Genomic DNA, 20,729 nt, shown 5'->3' on the forward strand with positions numbered 1-20,729 from the left:
GATTGCTAAACTTGGCATCATTCCAGATTCTTCTCTTAGCATGACATATCCATAAGAAAACTCTCCTCAAACAGCCGAAATGCATCATCACCATCACCTTCTTCAGCAGCGTCCTGACAGCCTCCCTGTTCCACTTCTGCTGCTGATGGAAAGTCTCCAAGCAGTATGGACAGCGATGTACTAGCGGCTTCCAGTCTGACACTGGCTATAAACTCTAGGAAAGCTCTCTATGATCTTGTTCTTCCAGATCTGTCAGAAATCACTAACTAAATTCCAACAACTCCTCCATTTGCTTATTTCATTCCATCCCTCACCTAGCCCACCCTACTGCAAATCCAGGATTCTAAGGAAAGAGTCATTGCTCCATCTTGAAGAAAGATTCCCTTGCATAACCCTGCATGACCTTCTCTCTGCCTCCTCTGCATCACTAGCAATGCCGAGCCATCTTTTGAATACACCAAAACTGATACCTGTATTGGTCAGTGTGGTGATATTTTATGTGTATGTTAATAAATAAAGTTGGCTGGAGATCAGAGGTCAAATAGCCATTAAGTAGAAGTCCGGCAGTGGTAGCACACACCCTTAATCCTGATCACATGGCAGGCAGAGTCTCTGTGTGGTCAAGGACACAGCCAAGCGTGGTGACCCAGTCTTTAATCCCAGTACCAACCATAGAGACCAGGAGGTCTGTATAGACATGCAGTAACGAGGAAGTCATGTGGCTGGGCTTAGAGCCAATGAGAAGGCAGAACAGGAAAGCAATAAAAATATAAGTCACACAAGGAGAAATCCTCTCGGAGGAAGTGATGGCAGCGAGGTGGTCAGATAAGGTAGTCATGGCTCTTGCTCTGATCTCTTTGGCTTTAACTCTGTATTTGGCTCTGTGTTTCTTATTTACTAAGACTGTTTAGAATTTCATCTACAGGTCAGTGTCTTGGCAAATAGGTGCCACACTAAAACTGAAGAGAATAATGAAAGATTATTGACAAGGAAGCAGAAAGGACGGGGGTGGGGGGTGGGGAGGGGATGCTGTCTGTCTATCCTTGGGATAGTAATAGCAGAGCTATTGCCAGCATCAGCCCTGAAGGGACATGATGAAAGTAAGATAGTTGAAACTAGAAAAAAATTACAGTACAGAAGGCTGCTTTGAGAAAAGTGCTAGAAACTGGAAGGTAGTCATGAGCCCAAAGTACCTGCTAAAGAAAGGAGCTGAAACTCACACTTCTCCCTGCCTCAGATCTCTTCCCAAGAGACCTATTAAGACAAAGAGACTGGTTTGCCTGCCAGAGGGAAAACAAAATGCACAAGACTGGTGGACAGATCTGGAGGAGAAGATCTAAGTATCCTGCACTCTTGGCTAATGTATCTCTCTCCCATCACATGCATTACTGTCTGACCTCCTATTCATTGTTGTTGTTTTTCTTTCTTCCACACTAAAATGTCAGCACTCAGAGAGCAAGGACTTTTGTCTGTTTGTGTTTTGTGGTCTCCCTAACATCTGACAGGACCTGGCACATATCTGGCTTGCAAATATGATGTATTGAGTGAGTCAATGTAGATGGAATGGCAATTACCTTTTGAATATGGTTTCTAAACATGATATATAAACAACACTTCTTTAAGAACAATTCTCCTGGCTTTTGGTAAGACAGGAGGTGATTAGGAACTGATTCATGATCTTTGATGTACAGCATAGATGTCTCTGATTTTGTTAAAAAACTGAAAAAATGACAGAAATATAGATTCCAAAAGGCAAGAGAGTATTACATATTTTAGTATACACCTATCTACCTGCTCTTACCATGAATAAAACAAGTACAGCCTTCAATCGCAGGACACTTCATGCCGTGAGCAAGCAAGGAATTCACGAAAGACAAGATCAGTGAGGAAGGGACGTTAGTAGAACCACTAATTTCTTGATTTTCTATTCATGACATTTGCTTGCTCGATGTGCACAGCAATCAGAAAAGCACTGCTTCTTCTCTTACAGCTTCTCAGACCCCCGAGGCTGATGCAATTAAAGGAAAAAACAAGGGGGAAGGCCAAATTTCTGTTCCACTTGTGCAAACTAAAGAATTAACAGTGGTGGAGAATCCATTATCAAGTAATGTATTTGCTGATTGTAATGGGGAAATGAAGCGAACTCTGGAATTGTATTAGAGAAAAGGGTCTTTCGAGCCCATCCCCAGTTCCATATGATAAAAATCTCAGTCACTCATGGTGCCTGCCTATCTTCATTGTGTTGAATGGAAAGAGTATGAACAAGGAAGAGAGGAAACTGGTAGGCTGAATAATATCAGACAACTAACACTGACCTACCCCTAGGAACTTAACTCCACACATGCTGAAGCAGCCTTCCTTTGTCCTTTTATCCAGTGACATACGTTTTTTTCCACTGAAAGGGAATCTGTCCAATTTAAGAAATTATAAACACAACCCCTGAAAATGATGTCCCAATTCCTAAAGGAAATGTGTTCAGCACAGAGACTCATTCCATACACTTCCCATCAGGGTCAAATCCAGTACAATGAATGTTGAAATTTGTACAATGGGCATAAAGAAGCGTTACAAAATAAATCTTAGGGCTGGTAGTGGAGGTCTTTCTTTCCTCCCAAGCAGATGATCCTAGATTCAATCTCCAGCTGAAAGGAAGGCAGAAGCAAAGGAAGAAGGAGGCCACCAACTGCAAAATACAACAAATTTAAATAATTTATCATAAAGATAATAAAACTCAAGGACAAATATTTATATTTTCAGATAATTACTAAGCCGGGTATGTTTTTCGTAACTCTGTGATTCTGTCTGTCCTCTGTTAGCAGGAGTACAGTTTCATCTCTGCCCCCGTGATGCTGGTACCAGGTCCTCACAGTGGCCCCTGTTTCTACACTTACTCATCATCACTCTTGGTGCAGAGGCTCACTCAGAAACAACAGGAGCAGGAGGAGGCTCCTAGTAGACAGTAAAACAAAACTTTACTAGTTCAGTAACTACAAGTAGTTAGTATTCACTGATCTCATAGAATTGCTGATATTCCGAATTTTTCACTTTCAAATTGATGTTTCAGGTGACTCACACTACAATTAAGAACTAAATCCATAATAAATGTACCCGAAACAATATTCCATTAGCCAGATTCCAAGATTGTCCACAGCAAGTGTGACACCACTTTGTAACCTGGGAAGTATGATAGACATGGTAGCAGAGGCACAAAGAGACCATAACATCCTAACTGCAAATTTACACATAATCATGTGAATACTGCCCAAGATTCTGGACAAAGCCTGGGAAATAGGAGGTGCTGAAGCTGTAAGTCCAAGTCCTGTTACCAAAGTCTCAACATGCAGCTAGTTCCAAGGACACTTGTTAAATAAATCAGAAAAACAAACACACCTCTCTTTTCCCTACAAGCAACAGTTATCACAGGTCACTAAGCAATCGTTCCCAATTTGCAGGCAGCAGCAGAACAGGGCCTGCTTCATCTGTTTGGATTCAAACATTCCTGTCCAAAATGAGGCAAATGTCTGTGAAACAAAGAGTGCTTTATCGACACAGGAATGGCATCTCTCTGTGGGTCCTTGGGGAACTCGTCAGTTGCATTGTGTACACTAGGCATCTTGTTCTCATGTGAGTACTTGCAAAACACAGCACTCCCTGATAAAAATGGTCTCAGCACAAAATGTAAACGTGTTTTATCTGGAATCTGACACCAGACTATTTGCTAAATAGCCCTACAATACAATAGCTCTCTGGACATATGGTTCCTAAACCTGACACCAGACACCACACAGAAGTTAGAGCCCACAACCCATTTCCATTGGCATCTTATTTGTTTTTCTCGGGCTTTCCAGATAAGCCTCTCCACCACAGACCAAAGCTGCACACAGGCAGCCTGCTGATCCGCTGAGTCTGCAGCCAGGACAAGAGAGCTGTGCTGAGTCACACAATGGCCACAGTCTGTTCAGTCAGCCCTAATAGCTAAAGGTTGGCTTTGTAAGTGGAAGCCAGCAATAGGAAAGGGAATATATTCTAGAAGGTCATTAATATCCTGCTTCATGGAAATAATTAGGAACTCTGCTCAGAGAGAGAAGAAATAAAACTGCATTTACTGTTCACCCCATTTGTATCCCTAAAGGTATCTAAAATCACAAGGCTTTGGACTCAGAGAAACAGTACCTCAGCTATGCTGAAGCTCAGTTGAGGCATTATCATCAGTACAAATAAGAAACTACAATAATGAAACTCACAGTTATTAAAGGCTGTTACACACCAAGTCAGTGAGCCTTGTTGATCAGAAGTCTTAATTATCTCACTAACCCAAAAGGCAAGCTACTTTAATCGTTTACATGTTGTGTTTTTCATCTGTAAAGCAACGACTTTTCAAGGTTTTGGTGAAAATTAAAAATTAGCCTTTAGTGGTGGATATATGAAGTAATAAAACACCTAGGCCACAAATACATGACTAGAGTCTTAAAGCTCATTCAGGTTTCACAGTTGCTGAACTATTAGCAACACATGCAACAAAGGCACCGAAAGCCACAAGCATGTCTTGAGCTCAGCTGGAACACTGCCGTGTGGACACCACAAACTTAAGTAATGAGTTAACAAAGACTCAGCAAAGACACTGAGCAGAGTACTTCATCGTTGAAATGAGTCATTGTGTATAAAAGTCCACTCCCACACACTAGTAAACAACTAAGAAAGCAACAAACCGGCCGGGAAGTGAATTGAGCACACCGATTCTATGGATGTTACCTTCTTCTTCTGTCATCTGGAGCAACGCACACAAGAACAATGAAAGCATATATACTTGTGTGTGTGTGTGTGTGTGTGTGTGTGTGTGTGTGTGTGTGTGTGTGTGTGTTTGTATGTATATTATACAAGGATATATACATGTAAAATACAAATTAAAAAACAACTTCATAGGTGTAACACGAATCTTAAAAGGTCTTATTAATAAAAAACCCAGAGCCAGATATTAGGGTGAAAGCTGAAAGATCAGAGGAACAGAACAAGCCAGCTACAAGTTCTTACCGCTAGGAAATCCTCAGCCCATGAGAGCTACTTCCTGTACACTCATGCCTTATATACCGTTCTGTCCCTTCCATCTCACTCCCTCTTTCTGCCCAGCTACATCACTTCCTCTTTTCGCCCAGCTCTATCACTTCCTGTCTGTCTGTACAGACCTCCAGACCTCTGTGATTAACTAGTGCTGGGATTAAAGGCATGTGCCACCACGCCTGGCTCTGCTCCCAGTGTGGCCTTGAACTCACAGAGATCCAAATGGATCTCTGCCTCCCTAATGCTAGGATTAAAGGCGTGTGCTACCATTGCCTGACTTCTATGTTTAATATAGTGGCTGACTTTGTCCTCAGATCCCCAGGCAAGCCTTATTTATTAGAGTACAAATACAATATCATCACACATAGGTAAATAATCACTGATAACAGAAAAACAAATTTGACAAAAGGATTTATTAGTAGTATTGAACAACAAAAGAATAAAATGGTTTGCTTAAACTATTAACATAAACAATGAACAGAAAAAAAACATAACAAACATAAACAGAAGCAATAAGAAAGCTTACTAGGAAAATCTAAAACACTCCTAACACAAAGCAGCGAGGAAATCTGGGACACAATGAAAAGACCAAACCTGAGAACAATAAGAATAGAATAAGGAAAAGAATCCCAGCTCAAAAACCCAGAAAATATATTTAACAAAATCATAGAAGAAAGTTTCCCTAACATAAAGTACATGCCTAAAAATGTACAAGGCACTTACAGAACACCAAATAGGTTGGATGATAAAAGAAAGACCTGAGTCACATAATAATCAAGACACACAGAGTAAGGACAGATTATTAAGAATTATAAGGGAAAAATGCCGAGTAACATATAAAGGCAGACCTGTAAGAATTACACCTGACTTCTCAACAGAGACTCTAAAAGCCAACAGGGCCTGGACAGATATATTGCAGGCTCAAAAAGACCACAGATACCAGCCCAGACTAATATACCCAGCAAAACTTTCAATCACAATAGATGGAGAAAACAAAATATTTCATGACAAAGTCAAATTTAAATAATATCTATCCACAAATCCAGCCCCACAGAAGGTACTAGAAGGAAAACTAAAACCTAAGGAAGTTAACACCTACAAAAACCAGGCAATAGATAATCTCACACCAGCAAAACCCAAAGAAGGGAAACACACACACACACACACACACACACACATACACACACACACACACACACAATCACCACCACCAACATAATAACAGGAATTAGCAATTAGTGATCATTAATATCTCTCAATATCAATGTACTCAATCTGCCAATAAAAAGACACAGGTTAACAGAATGGATAGGAAAACAGGATCCATCCTTCTGCTGCATACAAGAAACACACTTCAACATCAAAGACAGACATTTTCTCAGAGTAAATGGTCGGAAAAAGATTTTTAAAACAAATGGACCTAATATGCAAGCTGGTGTAGCTATCCTAATATCTAACAAAATACACTTAAACCAAAATTAATCCAAAGATAGAGAAGGACATTTCATGCTCATTAAAGGAAAAATCCACCAGGATGACATCTCAATTTTGAACATCTATGCCCAAATGCAAGGACACCCACATTTGTAAAAGAAACATTATGAAAGCTTAAATCATACATTAACCTCATTCATTAACAGTGGGTGACTTCAACACTCCACTCTCACCAATGGACAGGTCACCTTGACAAAAACTAAACACAGAAATAATGGAGCTAACAGATGTTATGAAACGAGTGAGACCCATTCTTCCTACTTGACAGCATTAATAGAAGAGGAGGTGCCTAGTCTCACTGCAATTTGATATACCATGGTTGGCTGATATCCACAGGAGGCCCCGACTGTATCTGAAGAGAAACAGCGGAGGAGGAATGTATAGGATGGAGGGGAGGAGGGCAGGAACTGGGAAGAGAGGAGGGTTGAGATGTAAAAAAATAAAATAAAATAAAATAAAATAAAATAAAGAAAAAACTATAAAAAGAAAACTGGTAAAAATTAACCATAAAATAAAATGAAATGCAAGAAAATTTTGCCATTAAATTACTTAAAGGGAATTTAAAAAATTTAAATATAGTGAATGAGGAATGAGAAATATCGATTCAGTGCAGACAACTGTGAGATTTATCTTATACATCTCTGATAAATGCATATGAATCTGTGATGAAGATACCCAAAAAAAATCAAATTAAAATAATTTCAGTTGGCTAGATGAAACATGACATTGACTATTATACACAGTAGCTATAAAAAATATTTCTATTCTCCTTTTAATAAACCCATTATAGTCATAGGTAAAAGTCTGCAATATAACCAGGCATTACATAGCACCTCTAAGAAGTCTAACTGCCGTGGCCAAAAATATTTCTGACAAGTTTGGGTGCGCCATGTTCATATTATTTGGTACTCTCTGCCTCCTACCCACTACTCAGGCAAAGGCAAGAGGCTAACCTCCACTTACCCTTGTGTATCAATTTCTTCTGCATTGGACACAATCATTGCCACCTTAAATCTCTCCATCAGTGATCGCCTGCAAAGACCCTTATAGATCAGGCTAAAGGCATGTCTTTGTATAAAGAAGGGGTGAGGGTCAGAGGTACCAAGGAACTCAAGATCTTCAGAGTTCATGAAGTTCACGAATCTTCCTGAGACCCTCATTATGCTCCTCTTGTCCTTGAATTTATGTAAGTGGTACAAAACAAAACAAACAAAATAAATAAACAAGTAAAAAAAAAAACTGAGGAGGGACCTATGGATAGTTTAGCTTCTCATTAGTTTCCCAGGGCTTATTTAGTGATGCAGCTAGCTGCCTGGGAGTCGTGCATCTTGCAAGTGGAACTCCAGATGTACACCTTTCATGTGTCATTCATACCACATGGGGTCACCTGTAGGATGGCTGCTTACTAGTTGCCTGGGGAACTTCTTGGTTCTATGGTTGTCTTTGAGTCACCCTTACTCCTGCAAACAATTCTAACAAACTCATTGGTTCATGCAGTTGAGTAGAATTGTTTGGCCTGCCAGTTCCCTCCCTATCTGGGATGAATAGATGCATTTTTAAATCTTTTTTTTAGGTTTATTTATTTATTTTGCATGTATGAGTGTTTTGTTTGCATGTATGTCTGTGCAAGATGTGTGCCTTATGTCCATGGTGTTCAGAAGAGTGCATCAGATGCTCTGGAAATAGTTATTGATGGCTGTGAGTCACCATGTGGGTACTGGAAACTGAAGAAAATAGTCCTCTGCAAGAGCAACAAGTTCTCTTAATCACTAAGCCATCTTCCCAGCCCATGAATGTATCATTTAGTCTCTCCAGGAAAGTCACACAGGTGTTGTGGCCTCCAGTTAAAAAAAGAAGAAGGAAAGGAGGAGGAAGGATGAGGAAAGAGGAGCAAGGAAAGGAGGCAGTGGTTTCCTGCCAGCTTGTTGAAGCACTCTCGCAGCCAGATGCTTTTCACTGTCCTGCCCTGTCCTGTGGCCACTGGTAAATAATCATTCAGAGGCTTAATATTAATTACCAACTGTTTGGCCTATTGCTCAGGCTTATCATTAACTATCTCTTACAATTTAAATGAACCCATTTCTATTAATCTATATATTGCCATGTGGCCGTGGCATTACCAGTCTGTTGGCATCTTGCTCCTTGGGCAGCTGGATGGTGTTTCTCTCAGCTCCGCCCTTCTTTCTCCCTGTATTCAGTTTGGCTTTCTTGCCTAACTATATTCTGCCCTGCCATAGGCCAAAGCAACTTTATTCATTAGCCAATAAAAGCAGCAGATATTCACAGTGTAAAAAAAGGACATCCCACATCACACTCTCTCTGTATTATGAATTAATTCTTCGTTATCTTCAGTGATAGAATTTTTCAACTACCTCCCAGGAAAGGCTTTTAACTTATCACACCACTGTGCTCATCAACTGAACATCTTAATTGCATCCTTTCTGGAAGACCCAGTGTAGGAGACTCCTAATGAAAGGAAGAATGACCCTTTTCAAAGTGTTTCTCTTCCTAGTCACTCCCATTGGCATCATGAACATCCATACAGGGAGTATATTTTCACATATGGTTTTCACACTGATCATGGTTTCTAGGGTCTCCATTTATAATTTGCTTCACATTTCCCATCTACTATGAAACAGTCGCTGAACAGGTGCACTGGGGTCTCGCAGGTTTGTAGTCAACCTGACTAACTTAGCAGAGTTCACCGAAAGAACAACAGACTGTTCCACTGTTGGTAAATATTTTAAAATAGCATAGAGGGTTCACTACGTGTATTTACTCTGTATTTCCCTGGCTGTCCTCTGTTCACTAAAACCTTTCTTACTATACATAAAATCATTAGAAATCCCACAGATACCTGAAGAGAGCTTACTATATACATTATTAAGTCAAGATCCCAAGATGGTCAGAGCAAATGATTCCTTAGTCAGGAAAAAAAAATGAGCCCTGGTGGTTAATTATCTATTTATTACTAGTAATTGCTTATACAGCTTGGTCAGCTAAAGGAAAGCAATACTGACTAAGCCATCCTGTGATAGCTGACTTGGAATGCCCCACGTTCTGATACAGTTCAGTAGAGAGGCAGATACTGGTTACATATTCCACTCATCATCAAGATCATTCAACATGAGACAGCAGACAATGTAAACTGGCCCCAAGTTAGATCTTACATTAGATCTTCAAGGGGTTGGGGGCTCATTGATTTTAAAATGCATCATAAACAGGAATGGAAACAGATGGGTGGGTCATAGAACTCTATCTTCCTCTTGGCTCACATATTTTTAATGCATCGCCCAGCTCTCTCTACACAGAAATCTTTGGTTTAGTTATTTGAAAAGGAGATGGAGGGAGGCTAGTGATTCATTGAGCCAGAGTATGAACTGCGGGCCTCAGAGTTTCAGGGATCTCTGTCCCCAGAGAGGCAATTACTTTACTGTTCCATTTCTATTACTTGTCAGTGTTGTGGCTGTGGCATGTCACTTATGCTCCCTAAATGTCAATGTTCTCGCTGCAAAGTATGTCAGGAGTCTTGACTTCAGCCCACCCATAGAGTTTACTTGGAAGTCATAAGGCATAACACTAAATATTCTTCATGAGCTGTGTATCATTAGTGGACTTCTTTCACTTAGGATAGTGGCCCACCATCAGTCCAGGATGATGAGCAAAACACCTCGGCCTTCTTGACTCCTGTGCCTATACAATCAAACCCCTAATACATAAGCAGCACTACTAGTGAGATGACAGGTCCTTTGGCTCTCCTAGTGTCCCAGAAGGTATATTGGAAATGAAGGCCTCTCTAATGCCAAGGTGTCTTATCTGCAGTGGCCATTGAGGCCCTATGGCTTCAAGTTTCCTTCTGTTTTTACAACACAACTAAAGGAACACAAGTCTTTGTCCAACTGTTCACAGCATCACCTGATGCTGTTTACTGCAATTGTCTGTGGTCTTAAAATTAACTGAAACTAAACTTTCAGGTTAGCAGGGTTGCTGCTGAGAGTTCGAATGATTCTGTGAATATATAGAAGCAGCAGGTTAAAGGGGTAATATCCTCAGATATGGGGGTTTGCAAATTTGGTGATAGGCCTCTGATTCCACGGAGCTCGAGATGGACTGTCAGTACTGGATGTGATGGCAGCGAATAACAATGGAGAAATTACAGCAGAGATATGACTAAATGGAAGGCTGCTTCCAAAATTTATGTTATGCCTGCTCCTTTGGAGACTGAGGAGTGGATACATGAGATCAGAAAGCAAAAAAAGAGAAGTTATATTTTTATAATCCATTCATAGTGTAATTAAAAATTATTATGGCATGAAAAAGAGCTTTATTTATACTGAGGCTTTGCAAAATACATATTAATTAAAGCATCAGTTTTTATTAGTTCTGTGTTTCCTTCCACACTTGCCACTGAGTTCAACAGAATAAAAATGAATCTACAACTCAAATTAAATCATATTTTAAATGTCCGAAGTAATCAAGCAGAGGCTCTGTATTCACTCTATTCAGTATCTTAGAGGCATCTGAAATTATTGCAGTCACTTCAAATGCCCTTGGAATACTATTTTTCTTGAAAAGAGGGCATTGAAAAGGTTGCCAACACTTTATACACTCACCAAGAAATTATTGTTACAGGGCTAAGTTACAAAATGTTCCCAGGAAAATGATTTAGAGGTATGAGGAGCTCTTCTACAAATTTAATTAATAGCATTGAAATTCAGTCATTTGCTCATTCAGCCATGAGTAAACGCAACATTGTGTGCAGAGTAACCTCAGACACCTGCCTACGAACAGCATGAAAGTCCAGACCAGGGCATTCTTCTGACATCAAGATTTTTGTTAGTGTTCTTTCAGCTCAAGCTTAAGCCACTAGCCCTGTAGGCTGAGTTTAAGATAAATACAACTAGCACTAAAAATTTTCTATGCTATACATGCTATATCTTCCATCATAGAAACAAGAACAGTATAAAGGTAAATTATTCTTTTCAGGAGCCTAATTATATGGTTCTATTATTTAAGTTAGTAAACCATTGTGCATATTCTATTTACAAACATACTAGGTTTTTTTCTGTCTAGTAATGTTATGCATAGAAGATATTCCATAATAAAATAAAACAGAGACTGAAATGTCCTGTAATCTATTATGCCATATCAATTTCCCTACTCAAAACTAGAAATAGGCATTAAGATTCAAAATGACCCCAGCTGGCTCTAAATAATTACTATAAGTGAGCTCATATAAAACTTGAAAAAAAAGAAAACAGAGTCTTTTCTGAATATGTGAATACACATGCACATGACACCGTCATCTTCAGCTACTCCTCTCATGGTGCACTCCACATTCCATTCCCACACACAAATTCCTTCACTGTGTCTGTAGTATGATCTTTTTTTAAGATGAGGAAGTTATTTCTCTGTGGGTGGCAAAAACATTGAGATTCTTCAGGACATTGTTTAACTAAATATTAAAATAGCATTCCTCCATAAATAAGCATTATTTATCCTTCAACATACAGCTTGGCATGCAAAGAAGGGAGTATCTGAATATAAAAGAATTCTTACCACAAGATAGTCCTTACCTAAGGCAGACATACATAAGAAACGGATCAGAAACCAGATACACTCGACTCTGTAACCTAAATATTTCCTATATCCTAAGATTGCAATCTAGCCATGAAAAGTAGGATAAAATAAACAAAACCACAAGAAGTACAGTGGCATTTCTGGAAGAAGGATATGTACCCCTTTGCAAAGAATTCAGAGAGAACCTAGGATGCTTAAAAGGGAGAGACAAAAATGCCTGCTGAACCTAGAAGGGAGTGTAGCAATTCATAGACAATTTATGTTCGTTTTTTGGAAAACTTAATAAAAGAGAAGTAAGAACTAAAAAGCAAAAGTAAAATTCCCTAAGCTCACATGATGGCAAGTTTGTGTAGGCTATGGAAGTACTAAATACAAGGACAGGACAGAAGGCAGAGGGAATAGAATGGAGATAAAGATGTCTTGACAAAAGGCGGAATTCTGGAGGCTTTTGTCCAAGAGGAAACACTGAAACCCGATCAGAGTGGCAATGAATGGGAGTGAGAGAACAGCAAAATCTGAGAGGAAAGTTAAAGAGTGTCAAGGAACTGGGCAAGAGGCACCGAAGACCAAAGCTGGAGTCAGCAAAGGAATCGGAATGGAAATGATTAGCTCTGATGTTCCTCTTAGCCACAAAGTCTACAATTTTAAATTAATGCAACCTTTACTGCAAACATCCAAGTAAGAGGGGCACATGAAACTTTAGTTTCCAAGAGAAACCTCCACAAAACAAAGGAAACAACACAGAACTTCAGCTTTGCGAGAAACTGAGACACAGCTTAGAAATACCTGGTGAAAAAATAGCTATAAATGTGGATTATCATAAGCCACTGTGAACAGTATCCCCAACCACATGCTTGAACTGTTGTTAATGGCATTCCTGAGGAGATCGAGAATTAAGAAGGCTGGGACCGCCTTTAGCTCTCTCCTTCAACTGGGCCAGTACTAAAGTTTATGAACTAAAAACAACAATGACAATAAACAAATAACGAGGAAGTTGTATTGCCATTTCCCTTCACAGCACTCAAGAAATAGCAGCAATCTCCTCTAGAGCCTCGATAGAGTTCTATGGCATAAGGGTCCTATATGAGTGGTGTTCCATGATAGTTAATATTCAGTAGAGATCACTGTGTAAATAATATTTTAAAATGACACATAAGTTTATAATATTCCAGAAATTCCTATTTAAAAGCAAAACCTTTGTGAATCAAGTGGAGAAGCTTCATTGCACACAAATGTGTTCCTTCAGTGTCCAGTGATACTTTCCGAGATGGTAAGCGATTCCTCACTAACATTTAAGCTCTGTACCTTTCTTACAGTATTATTTATTTATAAAGATGTAACAAGGAAAAGAGATTGTGATATATTTCCAATTGAAACACATTTAAGTTTTAAAATGGTTTATTTACATAAGAATATTAAATTTATACAAGCAATACTATTATTGGTGGTAGAGCAAATAAGTACAAAAGATTCATTTTTATCATTAATCACACTGCACATTTGTAGCTAGAGTTTTCCTGCCTGGTCCACAGTCAGGACAAATCTTTGTCACCCGCCAGTTCCACAGCCGCTCAGACCCAACCAAGTAAACACAGAGACTTATATTGCTTACAAACTGTATGGCCGTGACAGGCTTCTTGCTAACTGTTCTTATAGCTTAAATTAATCCATTTCCACAAATCTATACCCTGCCACGTGGCCCATGGCTTACCAGCATCTTCACATGCTGCTTGTCCTGGCAGCGGCTGGCAGTGACTCCTTCTGCCTTCCTGTTCTTTCTTTTCTCTTCTCTGTTAGTCCTGCCTATACTTCCTGCCTAGCCACTGGCCAATCAGTGTTTTATTTGTTGACCAATCAGAACAATTTGGCATACAGAACATCCCACAGCACACATTTAGCCTTCCATTGCCACCAGCATTAGTGGCATAGAGATCACTGTCAGGATATTAATTTTACTTGCACTTCAGTTTATGGGAAAACAACTCATTATTTTACTTAGAATCAGTATAAGCATTAAATATATTACTGGTTTACAAAACATGGTTTGGGTTCCTTTGAAAACAAAACATTTCATTTTTCTATTTTGAAAAGATGCCATTTTCAAATCTCTTAAGACTGGCTTCCAGTCATTAAAAAAAGGGAAATAACAGAAACAGACTTAGATGTTACAAATTTATAAACTATTGTATTGAAAACAAAAAGAAAATATGACACATTTAAATGAACAAAATGCTTAAATTTCATGGTCAGATTTTCAGTTCAAAGTCAAGCATTGTTCCTGGAAGGGAAGTGATTTAACTCTGTGCTGTGGACAACTCAAAATAGACAACTCTTTTAAAATAGTCCATAATAGAAATTTATTTTAAAATTAACAGGAAATTCATTAAGTGTGAATATATGCTAGGGGCGGAAACAGGAATATTAAGTGTAAAATACAGGAAACACTTTGTGAAGCAGACTCAGCTTCCTTGTCAGGAAAGTTGTTCCAGTCCTTTTCTTCAGGACAGCAGCAAGATGTGACATCTCAAAGATAACTACCATCTATCTGAAAATGTCCCCTAGTACAGAACTCTGACTGAGGTTCCCTAATCTTAGGTGAAATATTACAACTCCTCTTTGTTATTCCATTTAAATTGCATATATTTGCATATTAAAGAACAAATTCAGACTTTGCAATGCATCATGTTTCCTTGAATTCCCCTAAAAAAAAAAAAAAAAGGAAACCACATGCACATTAGCTTTAGCCTACCATGTATTTTATAAAGCACAAAGAAATACAATAAAGCAACTTCTGGAAGCATCACCATCACTGACTCCAAGCTCTACTATAGAGCTATAGTAATAAAAAAAACAGCTTGGTATTGGCATAAAAACCAACATGTGGACCAATGGGATTAAATTGAAGACCCTAATTTTGACAAAGAAGCCAAAATTGTACAATGGAAAAAGAAGCATCTTCAACAAATGGTGTTGGCATAACTGGATGTCAGTATGTAGAAGGTTGCAAACAGATCCATATCTATTGCTATGCACAAAACCCAAGCCCAAGTGGATCAAAGTTACACTGAACCTGACAGAAGAGAAAGCAGGAAGTAGTCTTGAATACATTGACACATGAGAGTATTTCCTAAAGATAACACCTGTAGCACAGACACTGAGAGCAACAATTAATAAATGGGACCTCCTGAAACGGAGAAGCTTCTGTAAGGCAAAGGACACAGTAAATAAGACAAAATGACAGCCTACAGAATGGGAACAGATCTTCCCCAACCTCACATCTGACAGAGAGCTGATCTCCAAATATATAAAGATCTCAAGAAACTAGACATCAAAATACCAAACAATCCCATTAAAAAGTGGGGTACAAATCTAAACAGAGAATTCTCAACAGAAGAATTTCAAATGGTAGAAAGACATTTAAGGAACTGCTCAACATCCTTAGTCATCAGGGAAATGCAAATCAAAATGACTCTGAGATACCACCTTACACCGGTCAGAATGGCTAAGATCAAAAACACTGATGACAGCTTATGTTGGAGAGGACTTAGAGCAAGGGGAACACTCCTCCACTGTTGTTGGGAGTGCAAACTTGTACAGCCACTTTGGAAATCAGTATGGCGGTTTCTCAGAAAATTGGGAATCAATCTACCTCAAGACCCAATGATACCACTCTTGGGTATATACCCAAGGCATGCTCAATCATACCACAAGGACACATGCTCAACTATGTTCATATCAGCATTATTCGTAATAGCTAGAACCTGGAAACAACCTAGATGCCCCTCAACTGAAGAATGGATAAAGAAAATGTGGTACATATACACAATGGAATATTACTCAGCTATAAAAAAAAATGACACCATGAAATATGCAAGCAAATGGATGGAACTAGAAAATCATCCTGAGTGAGGTAACCCAGACTCAGAAAGACAAACATGGTATGTACTCACTCATAAGTGGATACTAGATGTAAAGCAAAGGATAACCAGACTACAACCCACAGCTCCAAAGAAGCGAGGTAACAAGGAGTACTTTAAGAGAGACACATGGATCGCCCTGGGAAGGGTAAGTAGGTGAGATCTCCAGAGTAAACTGGGGGCAAAACTGGGGGGGGGGAGGTGATGGGGAGATAAGAACATGAGGGAATGGAATGATCCAGCTAGAACAGGGACAGAGTGGGAGAGCAATGACGAGATATCTTGATAGAGGGAGACATTATGGGGTAAGGAAGAAACAGGGTTCTAGGGAAACTCCCAGGAATCCACAAGGATGACTTCAGCTTAGACTACTAGCAATAGTGGAGAGGATGCCGGAACTGGCCTATCCTGGTAATCAGATTGGTGAATACACTGTCATCAGAGAGCCTTAATCCAGTAACTGATGGAAGCAGATGCAGAGATCCACAGTCAAGCACCAGGCTGAGCGCAGGTAGTCCAGTCAAAGAGTGGGAGGAGGGATTCTATGAGCAAGGAGGGTCAAGATCATGATGGAGAAATCTAGAGACAACTGAACCAAGCTGGTGGGAACTCACAAACTATAGACCGACAGCTGTGGGGCCCACATGGGGCCAGACTAGGCCCATCTGTATATGAGAGATAGTTGTGTAGCTTGGTCTGTCTGAGGGGTCCCTGGCAGTGGAATCAGGATCTATCCCTGGTGCATGAGCTGGCTTTTTGGAACCAATTACTTATGCCTTGAAGCACCGGGGAGGGTCTTGATCCTGCCTCGATTGATGTGCCAGGCTTGGCTGACTCCCCATGGGAGGCCTTGCCTTTCCAGAAGATGGGATGGGGGAAGAGTCGTGGGGGGGGGGGCAGGAAGAGGAAAGAAAAGAAATAATTCTTCATGAACTTCTGTGAAGACATGAAGATCTTAGAGATTTTCAGTAACTTGTACTTTTATATGTAAATTTTTAAGCATTAGGTAGTACCTTTTTTTTTTTAATAAAAGCATTTTATTTCCTAAGTCTCTGTCAACTACGTATAAATAGTTCAGGCTTAGTACTCTTGTATTTAAGACAATTATAATCTTTTAATCTTACTTTAGCGTATACTATGACCTGAATCAGGAAAAATATATGTTAGAAAACAATTGTGGGTTCAGAAAGGCTACTTAACCCCAATCTCTATTTGAGTAACTGCCCCATGTTACCCTCCCAACAGAACACTGGCATCAACTGGAGATTTTGATTTGAAATATTTGAAAATTCCAAGAGTCATTCTTCATTGTGTCAACTGGGCAACTTCTCCTAGCACCTAGAATGGAGAGCCCAAAATGTCTCCCCAGACAAGAAAGGGATACAACTGATGTGTCTCAAGCACCCTATACACTTATCACCATCAAACCTGATGCAAAAATGTGCAAACCTAAAGACAGAAGACAGCAATGGCACAGAGGTTGAGAGTATGAAGAAAAATCAACATCACTAAAATAACTGAAAGTGTCTAATATTTACTCCATGGTTGATATGAGAAGTGACTCTGGAGTATCTCTGTAGTCATTATCACAAACACAAAAGGATACAGGCAAGTCTATAAACAGCTATCATAGAAAAAAAAAGATTCCTGTTTTTTAAAAAGCAATCTTTCTTGTTTAAAACAAAACATGACTTTACAGAAGTAGGTGATGCTTTTGCGGACAAGGTCATCACCCTGTTCCTCACAAGGGTTGTGAAGAAATGTGAGAGTAACTTAGTGAGACCACACTAAGCAGTGGTGGTAACTAGTTGGGTGGATTGAGAAAATAATAAAGTGTGACCTTTGGCCATAGAAGCAAATCTCTTTAATAACAAAGAATGTTGATCTCCTCCAACCCAGCTAAAAGAATGTGCATTGTGACCTTAATTACAAAAATATTTTTAACCAAGTGCACATTTGGAAATGGTTGGAATTTTTCACTAAAATGAAACACACTGAACTAATAGCAGTTTTTACTTCCAAGAGGCATGAGCATGGGAAGGGCATAAGAAAACACTCACATTTTGTTTTCTTGTCTTTTGTCTTAGTCATTTATAAGATGGAGATGCATTTTTATGTATAACGGGTGGTTTTGCTTTTTTTGCAAAGAATGAGTTTTTAGAAAATGCAAAAAGTCTGCTTTAACCTGTTAACACATAATAAAAATACCTTGTTTTATGTACAATATAAATTGTTTGAACATCACAGTAAGGCCGTTAGTCATTCTCCTACAACATCACCACAACCACCAAGACCCTCCCTGACCACTCCCCACCCTGCAAAAACCAATCTTGCTAGTTAAAGAAATCTTGGGGTTCACAGCACAGATTATTGGTTTGTTTTTCTTTGATTGCATGAGTTGGGGTGAGGGGCAGTGTGTGTGTGGATGCCATGGAGACCAGGGGTGACTTCATCCAGTCAGTTCCTTCTCTCATCCTTACGTGGGTTCCAGGGATCAAACTGAAGTCACTAGGCTCATGCAGCAAATGCTTTTACCCACCAAGCCCTTTCTCCTATCCATTTATTGTATAATTATTTTATATCATATTATAAATCACCCATGCATTGACATACATTTCCATACACAAAATTAACAAATAAATAAAATAAGTGCAAATGAATACTTTCTATATGTTATTGCAAATGCTTGGAATTTTATTCACGCTATTTTTTTTTATCTGAATGTGTTGTGTGTGTGGTGCATTTAAGTGAATATTCTGGACTACCAACACATAAGCATGCATGTAGAGGTGGGAACAGGATATTAGGTATTTTTCTCCTTACTGCCTTGAGACTTGGGTCTTAACTGACCTGGAAGCTCTTGATTACAGGTAGACTGGCTGGCCAGTCAGGTCAGGAAATCTTCCTGTCTCCACTCCAATGCTTGGGGCACAGGCATATGCACCATGCTTGGCTTTTACATGAGTGCTGTGGGTTAGCACTAATTTCCCATGCTTGTAGAGCAAGGGTTCTTAGCCACTGGGCCATCTCCTTGGCAAAAACAAAATCGGCACCTTCTAATGTTTCTGAAAATTAACTAATACCTTCAGAGTATTTAGGGCATTTTCAGGAATTTAGAAAATTTCCTGATAGTTATAAAAAAAACTTCCACAACCTTTGAAACAGTTTCTGTGCATGTTCACAACTTCAGGGAATGTCACTGTGACGTATACATAATACACAGCAATAGTCAGTAAACAGGTAAAGACTGAATTTTCTGTTGTGCTCTTTTTTAACTCTAAGCCAGAATAGTTGCTGATGGATTATGATTGATTTCACTCATTTATTAACATATAATTCTGTGGAACAAATGTAAATTAGAAGAAAATCAGTTATTTAATTTAATTAAAATTGAAAAGTCCCCACTCATCCATTAAGGCAATGTACAATAAATAGCCAAGAGGAATTTTGGCAGATTCTAAGAATTATCTTGCCAATGTATAAAAATGAATAATGTAAAGCTGGAAATTAAAAGGTGGTGATCATAAAATCAATCCCCTTACAAAATTATAGTGCTAATCCTGAAACAGCATTTCTTGCTTCAACTAATATCATCCATGCATTGTATGTACGTCATAAGACAAAAAAATTAAATAAACATATTAGCAAATATATTACATATATACTGTAAACATAGTAGTATTAGATAGTAAACAGTATTATAATTAGCACAAGTATGTACTAGTTTATATTTTAATTAATTCATTTTAAAATACATTGTAAATATACACATCTTTAAATCACATTGTGCATTTAAATCATATAGTCATATCATATTATTAGATATGATAAATAAAATCAGTGTCCTCTGCAGCCTTCCAAGGAGAGTTATACAGTAAAATGACAGCAAAGAAATTAAAAAAAAATCATTTACTCCTCATTTCTTGTACTTCATTAACAAGTAGCATTTTTCAGCACATAAATATTTGACAGGTGGAACCTTAATACAGAAAAATGTTAAATAAATAATTAAAATATACAAAAGTAAGTTTGTGTCATCATTCTAACAAAGATATACAAATGAAATAATAGTAAGTTATGCTTTAAAATGGCCATCAGACCAGACTATGTTTTATGTTAAAAGTATTTCACTTCCAATATTATTTTTGAAAAATCTGTCTCTCCAATCCTCCCTGGGGATTTATAGGCAGTTAGTGGTTGTTTGATCATTTTCTGAGAATCTGTTGGCAGATAAAGATCAATGACTGAAGGCAGACATTTTATTTAGTGGTGTGGCCACTTAGTATGGTTCCCATGCTCCTGTAAGCAACCTCTCATCCATGCATATGTAAGCAACTCTACAAAACTCACTGAGTAACAAAGGAAGGAAGGAAGGAAGGAAGGAAGGAAGGAAGGAAGGAAGGAAGGAAGGAAGGAAGGAAGGAAGGTAGGGAAAAGAAAGAAAGAAAGAGAGAGAGAGAGAGAGAGAGAGAGAGAAAGAAAGAAAGAAAGAAAGAAAGAAAGAAAGAAAGAAAGAAAGAAAGAAAGAAAGAAAGAAAGAAAGAAAGAAAGAAAGGGGGAGGGAGGGAGGGAGGAAGGAAGGAAGAAATCGAGGAAGAAGGGAAGAAAGATAATACATGAAAGAAAGAGTAGGTGGGACCAATAGAATTGATAATGAGCTAGAAAAGAGTAATTGGGAAG

At 38.8% G+C, this 20,729-nt stretch overlaps 1 protein-coding gene across 17 annotated transcripts in view; it reads right to left on the minus strand.

Moving 5' to 3' along the window:
- Positions 1 to 20,729, minus strand: part of Gulp1 (GULP PTB domain containing engulfment adaptor 1) — a 253,266-nt gene that overhangs the window by 204,875 nt on the left and 27,662 nt on the right. The window lies entirely within an intron of this gene.

Source organism: Peromyscus maniculatus, chromosome 13, assembly GCF_049852395.1.
Source record: "Peromyscus maniculatus bairdii isolate BWxNUB_F1_BW_parent chromosome 13, HU_Pman_BW_mat_3.1, whole genome shotgun sequence".
In the NCBI taxonomy this organism is placed as follows: domain Eukaryota; kingdom Metazoa; phylum Chordata; class Mammalia; order Rodentia; family Cricetidae; genus Peromyscus; species Peromyscus maniculatus.